Genomic DNA, 14,046 nt, shown 5'->3' on the forward strand with positions numbered 1-14,046 from the left:
AAAAGCTATATAAATATACTATATATATATAAATATACCTATATATATATATATAAAATATACCTATATATATATAAATATACCTATATATATATATATATAAATATACCTATATAAATATACCTATATATATACCTATATATATACCTATATATATATATATATATACCTATATATATATACCTATATATATATATATACCTATATATATACCTATATATATATACCTATATATATATACATACATATATATATATACCTATATATATATACCTATATATATATACGTATATACATATATATATATACCTGTATATATATTCCTATATATATACCTATATATATATATTCCTATATATATATACCTATATATATATACCTATATATATACCTGTATATATACCTATATGTATATACCTATATATATATACCTATATATATACCTATATATATATACGTATATATATATACCTATATATATATACCTATATATATATATCTATATATATATATATCTATATATATATATCTATATATTTATATACCTATATATATGTACCCATATATATATATATACCTATATATATACCTATATATATGTACCCATATATATATATACCTATATATATATATACCTATATATATATACCTATATATATATACCTATATATATATATACCTATATATATACCTATATATATATATATACCTATATATATATATATATATACCTATATATATATATACCTATATATATATACCTATATATATATACCTATATATATATATATACCTATATATATATACCTATATATATACCTATATATATATATATACCTATATATATACCTATATATATATATATATACCTATATATATACCTATATATATACCTATATATATATATACCTATATATATACCTATATATATACCTATATATATATACATATATATATACCTATATATATATATACCTATATACATATACCTATATATATACCTATATATATATATATACCTATATATATATGTACCTATATATATATTTATACAATATATATATATAAGATATATATATATATACCTATATATATACCTATATTATATACCTATATATATATACCTATATATATATATATATACCTATATATATATATACCTATATATATATATATACCTATATAATATATATATATACCTATATATATATATACCTATATATATATATGCCTATATATATATAACTATATATATATACCTATATATATATACCTATATATATATATACCTATATATATATACCTATATATATATATACCTATATATATATATGTATACACCTATATATATATATACCTATATATGTATAATACATATATATATATATACCTATATATATATATATATATATATATATATACCTATATATATATATATATTTACCTATATATATATATATTTACCAATATATATACCTATATATATATATATACCTATATATATATATATATATACCTATATATATATATACCTATATATATATATACCTATATATATATACCTATATATATATATATTACCTATATATATATACTATATATATATATATACCTATATATATATACCTATATATACCTATATATATAATCCTATATATATATATATACCTATATATATTATATATACCTATATATATATATATACCTCTATATATATATATATACCTATATATGTATACCTATATATATGTATACCTATATATATATATACCTATGTATTATATATACCTATATATATATACCTATATATATATACCTATATATATGTATACCATATATATGTATATATATACCTATATATATGTACCTATATATATACCTATATATATACCTATATATATATACCTATATATTATATATAATCTATATCTATATATATATACCTATATATATACCTATATATATATATCTATATATATATACCTGTATATATATACCTATATATATACCTGTATATATATATACCTATATATATATATATCTATATCTATATATATACCTACATATATATATATACCTATATATATATATATATCTGTATATATACCTATATATATCTATATCTATATATACCCATATATATATATATATGTATACCTATATATATATATATATATATACTTTATTTATATATATATATATATACCTATATATATATATATATATATATATATATATACCTTTATATATATATATATATACCTATATATATATATATACCTATATATATATGTAATATATATTATACCTTTGTTTATATATATATATACCTATATATATATATGTATATATACTTATATATATATACTTATATATATACCTATATATATATATATATATATACCTATATATATATATATATATAATACACCTATATATATATATATACCTATATATATATACATATATATATATATACCTATATATATATATATACCTATATATATATATATATATACCTATATATATATACCTATATATATATATACCTTTATTTTATATATATATATACCTATATATATATATATACCTTTATTTTTATATATATATACATATATATATATATACCTTTATATATATATATATATATATATACCTATATATATATGTATATATATATACATTTGTTTATATATATATATATGTATATATACATATATATATATACTTATATATATATACCTATATATATATATACTATATATATATATATATACCTATATATATATATATATACCTATATATATATACCTATAATATATATATATATATATACCTATATATATATATATATATACCTATATATATATACCTATATATATATATACCTATATATATACCTATATATATATATATATACCTATACCTATATATATACCTATATATATATATATATATATATACCTATATATATATACCTATATATATACCTATATATATATATATATACTTATATATATACCTATATATATATATATATACCCATATATATACCTATATATATATATATACCTATATATATACCTATATACATATATATATATACCTATATATATTCCTATATACATATATATATACCTATATATATATACCTATATATATATATATACCTATATATATATACCTATATATATATGTACCTATATATATATTTATACCTATACATATATATACCATTATATATATATACCTATATATATACCTATATATATATATATACCAGTACGTATATATATATCATTAAAAATGTATTTTCTTATTATAATAATAATAATAATAATAATATTATACTACAGAGCTACACAGAGAATAAACAACAAAAAAATATAGTCGGAAATACTTCACTTGCCCACCTCATAATTTATTCCTTTTATTCATTTGACATTTACAATATTTGACAGTATCTGTTTCGTAGCGCAAACTGAATTATTATATCAATCAGTTTATCTGTTCTGTCAAAAACTCATCAAAAGAAATAGCATACATCTGTCAAAAAGAAGGGAGTGTAATTTGGGATGATTAAAATCGGATAATTGAAAAAGATTGAAAGGCAGAATTAAAATATATACATATATATATATGTATGTATATACATATATATATATATGTATGTATATACATATATATATACATACATACATATATATATATATATATTACATTAATTCAGTCTTTATATATTCATGCTATTCTATTGAAGGAATTTCGCCACTCTGTTACTCGCAAAATCGAATACTAAAGTGTCCGAAAAATATTGTCTGGCCCTTGTATATGTATACATGTATCTCTCTCTCTCTCTCTCTCTCTCTCTCTCTCTCCATATATATATATATATATATATACACATATATATATATGTGTGTATGTGTATGCGTGGTAACATATGTATATATTACATAGTTACTAGAATGTGTATATTGCATAGTGAGTGTGTAAGCATGTCTATATAAAGTGGTTGAGTATATAATGCATTTTGAGTATATAATGAGTTTCTTTGTGTCGTAGAGTGTTTCATCATGTGCTTTGTAGATATGTGTATAACTGTTTACACATATACACAACACATACAGATAGTTTCAATATGATATATAACATTTTATAAACAAACAGTTACTATCACATAACTAAGGAACATCTTTCTGGGGAATTACGTCTTGCCGAACAGGAGAACATTACCTCCATCCGGGCCTTCGTTGACAATCTCCAAACAGCTGTAAAAAGGATTCCTTCCAAAGCAACGACCAAGAGTCTGCGGTTATATTTTACGACTGTTTTTATTCCAAATGCTTTCCGTTGGAACATTACACGAATGTTTAATTCTGCATTTCCTCAAGTTTCTCCGTCTTTCTAGCTTATTGTTCAACTGATCACTGTATACATCTCTGCTATTCGCTTGTTACGATGTGATTCAACTCGCATCTTTTAACATGTGACTTTGAACCACGTATTCAATCTGGTCTTTTCGAAACATATTTTGTTCAAGTATTTTAACATTCAAGGTCTTCTCTTTTGGTGTATTATTTTATCTAACTTTAACTTTTAATGTTAATAGTCAATATTCCTAAATCGACTATCAGCAAGGTAACCTCGTGTTATCCTGGCATAATCTTATATATATGCGTATATGCATTTATATATATATATATATATATATATATATATATATATATATATATATGTGTGTGTGTGTGTGTGTGTATGTATATGTGTGTGTTTATGTATATATGCATGTGTATGCATGTATATATGTTTATGCATATATGTAGTTGTGTGTGTATATATATATATGTATATATCTGCATATATATATGTTTATGTATATATGTAGTTGTGTGTGTATATATATATATATATATATATGTATATATATATATATATATTTGTGTATGTTTATGTATGTATGTATGTATGTGTGTGTGTGTGTATCTCCATGAAACAGTTCGGTCTGTATTCTATCTAATGGTAAAACCTAACCCAAGACTGATGTTTCTTGCGTGCCGCTACTCACAAAGGAGCTACAATTGCTGAATCTGCACGAAATGAGGAAACTTGATATTAGAAATGAAAGAGCACCACTGCAACAGAATAACCTCACAGGTGTCCACAATTCTGGAAATGCTTCATAGTCATCACTAGGCGACTTAATAGATGGTTGCTTTCTACAGAAGAAACCAGTCCTTTATATATATATATATATATATATATATATATATATATATATATATATATATATATATAATCTTTGTGTGTGTAAAAACATATAAATAGTAAAACATGTACAAAACACGCATAAAACTAATATACAAACATTTTATAAGTTTTTCATTGAATTATAGATATAAAAAAACGATGTCACTTAAAGGGACGATCAGAATTATAAAAATAATTTCTCAGATGAAGTATGTTACATAGCTGACCATGTCTGCAGAACCACAAAAAAAAAAAAACGAATAGGGAATATCTATTTCAGTCGGTGTCCCCAGTCGCATATGAATCCATTCTGGGGTGTGCCCATCCTTAGAAGTACAGCGTTTGGTATTTTTAAATGGCTACCCATCTTGTAATTACTAGGCTCAATGTCGCTTAACTTTGCTGATACAACCATAACTGGTGTGTTAACGTGATTATGTCGACTGTGAGGATTTTATAAGTGCAATACTTTACTGTTTGCCATCATGACCTTCAGTGTTATCTTTTAAGATAGCTGTATAAGGTGAATATACTCGCCAATCGAAATATTTCAGATAAAATAAAAGATGAAAGAATAACATAATTGACTTTGAGTTTCATACTCGTTTTACAGAACAATGTATACTGACCACATTTTGCAAAAAAAATGGACCACATTTAACAAATCTTCAACTCGCAGATCAAAAATGTGGCACTTGTTAAAATGTTGGCTAATGTTCATTTTTTATTGAATGTTGCAGCAGTGGCTACTTGATTTTACTCAATGTGTCATTATTTAATGTTTCCACTTATCAAGGCCAAAACTCATTCAAGGATAAGGTTCAACGAAATGAAAGCATTGCCAGTTGAACGATGAAGAATTGTATGAGCAGATTGAAAAATTTGAAATAAAAACATCACTTATGTTTATGACAAGTATTTGTTGATGTTGACTTTACAAACCATAACGTTGTAGTTTGTCATGATAGTGACGTTAATACAAGCGCCGACTAATGTCTAAATCCCACGAACAAAATCGGTGAAAAAGTTGTTTATTGTCTGATTTCTTTTGTGTCAACTTTGCAGACGCGTTCCATTGGAAATAGCAGGAAGCATCTCCGAAGTCAACGCACAAACAATGCAGTTTTTCTTAACTTATTTAATACAGTGATCAAGAAACTTTTGAAAAACTAAACGTTTTCCTGGTGACAAAGATGCGAAAATAATATTATTCATATGTAAGTTAAACATCGAAGCAAAAATATTATTTAATAAGGGTTATAAAGGCCAAGATATTATAACAGTCGGGAAAGTGATTTGATAAAAGCCAAGAATACGAATGAGCCAAAAAAACCTAATTCTTAATCCGACAATTATATGCAATTTTTCTGGTAAAAACCATATTTTTTTTTGCTAATAAACCATAAATTGTAGTGTTAGTTGCCTTCGTCCCTCTTCAGAAAAGCTAACAATTTCGACTCCTGTCACGCAAGAGTTTTTACTTCGTTAACTTTTTAATTCGGGTAATTTGAGATATTTCTTAATGGTTACATTAGTATGATATGTGACAGGGGAAGAAATTACTAGGTAAACATCTTCACTTATAAAAGATGGTAAGTGTTGATAGGAATGACAGAACTGATCAGCGTAGACATAGAATCTGTGTCTTTATATTGATATATCCATTAAGAAAATGATCAACTTACTCGAAAACACTCTAAAAATCGATTTCAACGCTAACCTCTTTCCATTAGCACTAGCATATCATCAACATGACATACTTTCGATAGAACAATAACAACTATAAACATTTGATCTAACAATGGACAATCAATTCCATCGCTTTTTACCTTTCTTATTCGTAGAATTTAGCATCTTTAATAAGGACTATTGTCAAAGTTTATATATTTTAGATAAATCGACGATATATTTTTTTAATATTCCAGAATCATGATGAAACAATGATTCTCGTTAGATCGTTGAAGTTAACCAACGTTGAGGTTGGTTAGTATGAGATAGGTGAACATTTAAGATACCAGATGCTGTGTATTGGATGACACCCTCTTCCTGCACATAAAAAAACTGCAAAAATTATCCCTCCTGATATGCTTGTGAATTCAGTATTTCCTAGAAACTTCATTTTGGATACAAATTAGTCCAGCCAGCCACCACTACTTAATTTGTTCTTGCTATAGAAATGAAAGACATTGCAAAAACAAACTAATCCTTAGTGAACGTCCATAAATTTCACGTACGTAAAAATCCAATGACCAAATGTACATTTGCTGGATAACACAAAAAATTATTGCGATCGCAAACCAACAAAAAAAGACATTTTTACTCGCAGTCCAGCAACAAAATAAAGAATGGTCCCATAATTAATGTATACTTACGTGCTCTCAATATACAGTCCTCAGTATCAGGACGAAAAATATAAACAAATAAAAAAAAAATTCTCTTAAAACCCTCAAAATACTTTATATTAAATGCTACAAACAAAATTAACACACTCATATTTATCAAATCAACAAAAAAAAAAAAAAAACACGTCCACTGATTATGATACTCCACAAACGTGCACAAAATCTCACTGCGAAATCAAGGAATTCTAAGCATTCAAACTACTTGGGAAACAATAAAAATATCAATAAAAACATGAAACACACCAACAATACACGTAACATTTGGGATAGGTTCAATTGCAATAATCTGAAAAGCAAACATTGCGGCAACGTGACGAAACAGGGAATATACGAACATGAATGAACCATTAAAAACTTACCTTTATATATAAAGCTGAACGTCTGTGCGTGTGTCTGGTCACGAATAGGCTCCTATATGGTTATATTATAGAAAACTGATCACATATAATGATAGAAGATGTATTGAGACACAGGAATGGGTATGTTTGATCTGGCATAATGATGATTCATTAAAATTGTGGGGTCTGGTACGTGCTTGGTCCACAAAGTATGGAAAAAAAAAAAAAAAAGAATAACGTTTACAAGTGTTTTTGATATATCTATATTAAAAACACTTGTAATCGTTATTCTTATTTATTTATATAAACGTACATAATAATACTTTGATAAGTATGTTTTAACTTAAATAGGAATGGTATAATAAAATTGTGGGGTCTGCATTCGCGCCTGGCCTCCATAGAATGGAAATAGACACAAACTTTAATAAAGACTTTTCATATCTATCTGCATAAGTACACTTTGATAATTATGTTTCAGTTTGAAGAAATATGGTATAATAAAATTATGGGGTGTTCGTTCGCGTCTGACCTCCATAGAATGAAAATATGTCACAAAGTTTAACAAGGTTTTTTAATATAGATCCACAGAATATTGTGATGAGTGTTTCAGTGTGAGTCCATTTTCTGTAGTCAACGACGGGCACTTTTGCTAGTATATATATATATATATATATATATATATATATATATATATATATATATATATATATATATATATATATATATGAAAGATTTTAACCACACGTTTAACTTCTATCACATTTCTAGAGGCCAGGTTCTATAAGTTCAAATATTATGCAAGCCAAGAGATTGCTGAATGGGTTGAGTTCATTTTTTATAGTGGCTATTGTTGAATGGAAAATATGTCATGCTTATGATATTTCAGTGTTGATGGAACCTGCAATCGTTTTTAAAGTATTTTTCAAGTTGATGCATTTCGTAATGTATATCGAGAACGTTCGTAATATGTACGGAACTTTTTCTCTCACATACATACGCACACACACAAAAGAAATATCGAAAAAGGTATAATTAAACAGAAGCTTTCTGTTATTTTGAATAATTTTTGCTTAAATAAAAAATGATGTTAATAGGAAACCTGTAGCACATTTTCGGTTTTGTTTTTAACCGACAGAGATTGCTGCTAAGAAGCGGTGAAAATTATAAAACATTATTCCTGCCGTTACTTTTGCACATGCGCCAAATTAAACATTCGTAGCTCAAAGTCGCTTAATTTTTAAGATTTCGAATCCCTCTGTCAGTAACTCAGACGGTAACAACCCTGGAGAGATAAATAATGACTAAAGCTAGAGCGCTAAACGTTCTGGCTTCGATTTTAGCGAGTTGTAACCTAAGTCATATTGTTTTTATAACTTCTGAAATCATTACTATATATTGAATAATAATCAATAGAGAATTGGCTCTATAATAAATCTGCATTAATTCAATATAGTTAATCCACGAGAAAATATAATATTTAATATAATATTTATGTGCATTTTATTTTTCTCTTTTTTGGGGGTCGTTCTGATATGAGCACCGAAGAAGAAATAATCAGCTTCGAGCTTTAAACAACTTCACTTATTATGAAGTGAAATAAATAATTTGCTAATAAAATTCTTATATTAAAAATCAATTTATGTTTATGAAATTATCAGTCATTTAATTAATATGAATTGATTTTAAATATTTTATTAGCGTATTTTAGGGACTGCCAAAAGTCATTACAAAATTACCCCCATCCACAATGCAACTTTATTATGAATTAATATTATCAGTATAACTTTTGTACCATTTAAAAGAAGGGCAAAATAAACCAGTAATAATTTAAAAAAAATTTTTTCATCAAACGAAAATAATGAAATTGCGAGACGAAAATCGTGTTTACATAATTGGCGCTTTAAAATAACGTTCCCATGTAGTAGACATTTAAAACGTGAAAACATACCCGGATTTAATAAATCTAGCAAAAATCAACTAATGGTCAGAGTTTCGTGAAATTTTCGATACTTATCCATTTTAGAATGAAATTACATATAAAATGCAGTTTTCTTAAAATATACGAGGGGAAATATTTTTAGTGCGTTTCCCCACCTCCTATTTATTTTTTTCGAAATTCGAACAAAATATATCTATCAAAATTTCTATTTATTATGAGTTCAAATAAATAAAAAATATTTATTCTTAAAAAATTTAAATACACATATTGAACAAAAATTTACCTTGAAGTTGCAATTAAAAAATTGATATAAACTTAATATTATTATGTTTTTAATAGCGTTTTTTCGAATTAATATATACTATAATTAGTTGAATTGCCAAGAAAAAGAAACTTCATAAACATTAATTAATTTTTAAAAGATTAAAACGATTAAAATTCCATTATTTCAAAATGTTCCGTTACAACATAGATTTTTAATTAATTGTGTTTAATTTTTTTCAATATTAAGTTTTAATATAAACATGACTCTTGTCAGCTATTTTTGAAAATATTATTGCACAAATATTAAGTATTTTGTACCCCCCTCATATTTTGTTTGTCTCTTTTTACAAAACAAAATATGGAACCCCGTAGGTAACCAAATGAACATTCAGTAAAACCGTATTTCATATTTAATATACAAATGTTTATAATATTATTAATCGTTAAACTGTGTAAATCTTAAAACCTAACAAAATTACAATAAAAATGAATTATTAATTGCAGTTTGAAGAAGATAAACAAAGGTTTTAAAAAATCATTAAGTCGCTTCTGCTTTTCCATAGTTCGTATAGTTAACATAAATCTGACGTCACGGAAACATGCGGTCCATTTTTCACAATCGTTTGGCAGACCCTAGCGTATTTGGATTATTTCGAATGTATGGGTCTGATATGTGTGGTTTGTAAATTGTTTTTAAATTACAATTCGTCTTTGTATTATGCGGATTTCTGTTTTCATGTGTTATTTTTACGACGTTTCGCTTGATGTAATCTCCGACTTTCCTATTTTGTCGAACTCTGAAATTTGCACCGAATTTCAAACGGAACCTTTTATTTAATTCTCGGTCCTAAGTAATTCGCCATTGTATTTTTAGTATCGCCCATATTGAGGATAGAGCCTACAACCTTAAGGAGTTTCACTTAGAACTGAAATTGACCTAGTACTTTATCACTTAGAACTGAAATTGACCTAGTACTTTATCACTTAGAACTGAAATTGACCTAGTACTTTAATTTATTTTACATTATGCAACGGACTCTTGCAGACATATGGCTAGTGATGAGGAAATAATAATACCTTGAGATTAAGACTTCACAAATTATGCTTAAGTATAAAATCTTATGTAAGCAGTGATATTGCTATATGATTGTATAACTTGATATTCACTACAACAGCCAATCAGTTGCGGATTACAACAGGCTCGATTTTTTTCCCGACCGTTTGTGTACTTTAACTTCCGTTTTCATGAAGTTAATCTGAACAATCTACTTACCTAATGTATGTTTGCTTGTTGCTATCTCTTTGTCTATCTCGTTAGTAACGTCTGTAGGAATAGAGCAATGCTAATCAAATACTTGAAAATGTCAAATATCGTCAGCAGATGTTTGGTATAAGATTGCACTTTATAAAGTTTAAACAATTTGATACTGTTTGTCAATATCATTTATCAGCGCGTATATAAACAGATAAGAAAGTAACAGATGCACGATGAACACATCAGTTCATTCATATTGGCGAAAATTTCACTACAAGCAAATATCATTGGACGTAATGTATCTGTATTAATACGCTTCTCGTCTGTCTTTACGTGTGTTTATCGTCTCTACGCGACTTACACATTTTTCTTTGCTTTAATTAATTGTCTATGGAAACGAAAATAAATGCAATAGCGTCTGATGGTAAAACAAATTCCAGCTCTATTTTGATGTAGTTAAAACTTCATCTATTTTGATGTAGTTAAAACTTCATCTGTTTTGATGTAGTTAAAACTTCATCTGTTTTGGTGTAGTTAAAACTTCATCTGTTTTGGTGTAGTTAAAACTTCATCTGTTTTGGTGTAATTAAAACTTCATCTGTTTTGGTGTAGCTAAAACTTCATCTGTTTTGGTGTAGTTAAAACTTCATCTGTTTTGGTGTAGTTAAAACTTCATCTGTTTGGTGTAGTTAAAACTTCATCTGTTTTGGTGTAGCTAAAACTTCATCTGTTTTGGTGTAGCTAAAACTTCATCTGTTTTGGTGTAGTTAAAACTTCATCTGTTTTGGTGTAGTTAAAACTTCATCTGTTTTGGTGTAGCTAAAACTTCATCTGTTTTGGTGTAGTTAAAACTTCATCTGTTTTGGTGTAGTTAAAACTTCATCTGTTAATGTTGGTCAGCTCTTTTGCTCACAATGCTGCAACTACCCTTAATTTTACAAAAGTGTTTAATCTTGCACAGTAATTAAAATTATGATTTACGAAATTCTAATTTTTAAAAGAATTTGTAATCATTTAAATTGTCGAAGTAATCTCTGGCTTTAAAATAGCAAATCTTCATGTGTCCAAAGAGAAAAAGGTTTGGAAGTTATTTACATCCAATTATTTCATAAACATTAAAACATTACCTAAATAACAATGAAGAATAGTTTTATAACAATTTGGTTTAATTAAGATCAATGAAACGATATCGTAATAATTAAATTTAACTTTCAAAATCACATTAAAATTATAAAGAAAAAAGCATATTAAAAAAAGGGTTAGATAAAAATTAAAGTAAAAAGACTCCCGAGCAGCGCCAAGTAGGTGCAACTAAATTACAATACTATTGCGTAAAATATAGTGTATATATATATATATATATATATATATATATATATATATATATATATATAGTGTATATATAGTGTATATATATATATATATATATATATATATATATATATATATATATATATATATATGCTACACGTGCAAAGCTGGTGATTGTTGGAATTAACTAAAGTGTGCAAGTACGAACACATTGCTGTAGATTGAAATAAGTTATAAATCATGTTGAAATCATTTGCGTGTTTAGTTTAAATACGCAAATGATTTTTTTTTACATGGTATTCACCACTTATCAAGGCCCGGAAGCCATAAGGGTTATTGCGTGTACAGTAATCAATGGGATAATATCATAGTAATCGTTAGTATTGGAGATTTGATAAAGTGTCTTACTTAAGGGGGCGGTTTATCAGGAATTTTTTTATGTTGGACTTGAAGACATCCAAGTTGTAGTCAGGTGGGAAACAGGCAAACAAAAGAGTTCCACAGGCGTGCACTTCTAAGAAAGAAGCTTTGCTCATGGAATCCATGTTTTGATTTAGGCACAAATAAAGAATGGGGAAAATTATGGACAGTGGTTTCAACTAGACGGGTGTTTTTCATGAAAGATTGGCGAGGGGGGACCAGGGATTGGAGCTCAGACGAGCACTTACCATGAAAGTAACGGTAAGACAAAGACAGGGTCTCAACGTCTCTTCTGTGGGAGAGAGGTTGTAGGGAATAAAAAAGAGCATCCCCTACTAGGCCACGAAATCTATTTTGTACTCTGTCAAGGCAGGTTAGGCTGTTTTTAGCAGCTTTTATCCAGATGTGGCAGCAGTACTCCATCCTTGGACGTACTTGGCTTTTATATAGATAGAGAATTGCATCAGCAATGAGATATCTTCTGGAGTGGTAGAAGGATCCTACCATTTTTTCAGTGACCTTGGCAACAGACTTTTGCGTGTTCGTGTTCCATTTCAGAAGCTTATCAAAACATTGAGCTTCCCCTAGACGAGAGCCATCCATTTCAATTGATGCCAGATGGGGATCAGAGCGTTGATGATGTAAAGATAGGAACTGAAAATCGTGTGAAATAAGCCTTTATGCCATACCTTATCGAAGGCCTTTGATATGTCAAGAGCAATTGCCCTAGAAAGGAAGCCTTTGTCAAGAGATTCACTAATCCTATGAGATATAACCGTTAACATATCTGCTGTAGATCTGGCAGAACGGAAACCATATTGCATCGCACTAAGAAGGTTGACTACTTCTTTATTTAATATGGATTCC

This window comes from Euprymna scolopes, chromosome 42 (genome assembly GCF_053919585.1).
Source record: "Euprymna scolopes isolate OS-2025 chromosome 42, ASM5391958v1, whole genome shotgun sequence".
Lineage (NCBI taxonomy): Eukaryota > Metazoa > Mollusca > Cephalopoda > Sepiida > Sepiolidae > Euprymna > Euprymna scolopes.